The following is a 3538-nucleotide window of genomic DNA, read 5'->3' on the forward strand; positions in this document are numbered from 1 at the left end:
GGGAACAATTTGTGTTCGACTCATTAAGTAGCTCGTGTTCAGCTCGTTCGTTAAGTAAATCAGTCGAACACGAACAAGTTTTTAAAGCTTGAATTATAAATGAGTCAAACACGAACAGCTCTTTGTTTGCTCGTGTTCGGCTCATTTTAGCTCGAAATAAAAAATATATATAATTATTTATATAATAATATATTATATATATTTATATCTAAGTCTAAAACGTAACTGCTCGTTTGGTAAGGTGGTTATGCGCCTTCTTTTGCATTCATTTGGTCCAGTTTTGAATCCAACACTTTACTTTTATTTTTTCAGTTTAATTTTAACGAGTCAATTTTGAGCCGAACACGAACACAAATATTTAAATCGAGCCGAACACTAACACACTGTTCACGAGCCTGTTTCGAACACGAGCCAGTTTCAAATACGAACAATTTCGAACGAGCCGAACACTAGCCTAGCCTGAGCTCGCTCAAGCTCGGCTCGTTTACAGCCCTAGTGAATACACATTTTTTCTTGAAAGAAATACATCTTTTTCATACATAGCCAAGTTGACATATATATAAAAATGAAAGTATGTGTGTTAGATATGTAAATACATAATAATTGTATGGCATATATGCAAATATTTCATCTTTTTTATTTTATTTTATCTCATGACATTCTTTTATGAACCCAATGGTAATAGTGTTGAATGGGTGAGGATCTGACTTCATAAATACTTTAAAGCCAAGTGGGAGCATGCAACCTAAAGACAAATGGGGGCAATTTCATACAAACCACCCAAAATTTTTAATTTGCAATAATACCCTTTCATTTGTTTTTCGAATATATTGTTCACTTTCGTCAAATTCTCAATAGTTTGATGGTGACAAGCGTAAATACATCAATTTAGTAGATAAAAAAATAAAGTATTTTATTTAGCTAAGAACCACTGTTGATGATATGACATTACTCCTTTTTGAGTTGGTCTATTATTAAATAATGAGCAATGGAAAGGGAATCCATTTGTCTTGTGCAAGGATCATATGTTACAAGAAAGAAAAATGCAAAACTTATAAGAAACATGCAATTATTAAAATTTAATTATAAAAAGTAATTGTGAAGCTGTAAAAAAATAATTTGATGTTCAAAAAACTGCAGTGACAATTAAAATTCTTTTTTTTGTTTTAAAGTCAGACTGTAGCTAAAAAGTTGTCACTGCACCAAGCTAGAATCAGTGGAAAAACATAGATTTCAACGGCAGTTTTTTAAAAAAGTTGTTAAAGCGCAATTTACCCAAACAGACGAAACTGTGATGCAGTGTAGCACTGCTACCGATCTGCCGCCCCAAACGGACCCTTAGTGTGGACTGACTCCACCTGACAATTTCGAAATGTGCCTTACAAGTTGTCTTTTCTATTTTAATATAGAAAAATTTTTTGCACAATAAAATTACAATAAAATATGTGGACCAAAACATAATTAAATATTTCAGAAAAATACGATAGAAATTAATGTGGCAACACTAAAGAACGACAAAAAATTACGAAATCACATTACTAAAAAAATTTTACTATAAAGTTCTAAAATGTATATAATACTCATTTTGATCTCCTATACAATCGATGAAACTTACATGACTTTGCTCCAATCTCCTCTTTCATTCTCACGAGAAAAACATATTGAACTTCTTTTCTCCGACATTTCTCTAATTCACGAGAACCCCCGTCGAACACATGCAAGAGACCACTGCTTTGTCGCTCATAACAAAGCCGTTAAACCGACTCACTTAGCCAACTGTCAAAATTTTCAGAAATACTCAATAAACCGGACGCATAGGCTCCCGGAATACTGTGTGGGGGCGCTGCAAACCCCGCGTAGGCGCTCCCATATGACTGTGGGCCTAGGCATGCCGCGCCCAAAAGAAAAACCTTTGCTACTTGTCCTACAATCGGGTTCCACAACTCAACAAGATTTACATAAATACCACTAAATTCCAATGTATTTACATATCTAACTTCTCGATTTCAAATTTTAAGCATATATCACCTTTTTTAAGCAAGAAAAGGAGTATTCACTTCTTAAAAGTTTAAATGGTTGTCATTTTTTTTATGTGATATGAGAGATTGTGGCGGTATAAATGTAAAAAAGTAATGTTCACGTGTCATATATGCAAATACATAGAAATTAGGTAGCATGTATGAAAATGTCCCATTAATATAATAATGAAAACAAAGAGAGTTTAAAATCTAAATATAGAATTTGTATTATCTCTATATGTAATGGCACTAATTGCACTCCAAATGGATGAATAAAATGGTGAAGGGTCAAAGAGAAAGCCCCATAAGAAACTTGGAGGGATGAAATCAGAACAAACAAGAAGATAAGAAGGCATGTGGAGATGTCCAAACAAGACTTGAATTCAAAGAGCTGAGCTCACCAAACAATTCTTTTGTATTTACATATCTATTGCCTAAACTTTCATATTTACATGCATATCCCTTATATCTTTTGCATTACATAACAAAATATCATTAGCTCTATGACACTAAAGTGTTGTAAAATATAAATACAAAAGTTTAGGTGTTACATATACAAAAACATTAGAATAGTATGATAAGCATGTCGTTGCCCCTTCTTATTTTTACATCATGCTCATTGCATTTGAGACACATTAGACTCGAACCCGACTTTATTAATAAGCGTGTCAAAAATCCAACCTTCAACCTCCCAACTTGAATCCCACCCTCATAAACCATCTAGCATAAGCTGAACCTGCCACAACAAATTAAATAGGTTAGCATTTTTAACCCGAACTCAACCCAAAAACTATTTGGACCAACACAAACCCAAATTTTTCGAGCTAGATTATGATCAAGTCAGCATATGAGCTCAATTCCTGACACCCATACTCCTGCTTCGTTCCTTTATATGTCTTCATTTCCCCGCTTTCAACTCTCGTCCTCTTTGTTTGGACATGGATGATAAACAAAGCATATCATTTTTACTAATTGACATAATTTAAGGCCTTTTTAGGTCAAAATTTGAGCCATTCAAACATTCAGGGAGATTCCATGGTTCATTTAGAGGATGATTTTGTATTTCCTAACTCAATTGGGCATTAATATTGTCAAACCAAGTCAAATTTGACTCACATTTGTATCTTTAGTGGTGCCATACTACTCATACCTCATTTAAAAATCATGCATGTTCATCAAATACTTATTTTTTGGAAGATTTACATGAATAGATACCAATTCCAATGTATTTACATATTTACCTTCTAAATTTTTTTTTATATTTATAACATTTACTTATAATTGAAGAGGATTATTTCACTTGTATGTTTTCAACACTGATATTATTTAATTTGGTATGGAAGATTTGAATGTTGCAAAAATAAAAATTAAAGTTTAGGTGTAAACTATGTAAAAATATATAAATTAAAATTTGTGTTGTGTGTGACGAACGAACAGAGCTTGCGCTCGTGTTCAGTTCGTTTGAAATTTAATTTGTTTGAAACTGTTCGTGTTCGTTTCTTAACGAACGAGCCGAACAC

This window comes from Phalaenopsis equestris, unplaced genomic scaffold, assembly GCF_001263595.1.
Source record: "Phalaenopsis equestris unplaced genomic scaffold, ASM126359v1 Scaffold000469, whole genome shotgun sequence".
NCBI lineage: Eukaryota > Viridiplantae > Streptophyta > Magnoliopsida > Asparagales > Orchidaceae > Phalaenopsis > Phalaenopsis equestris.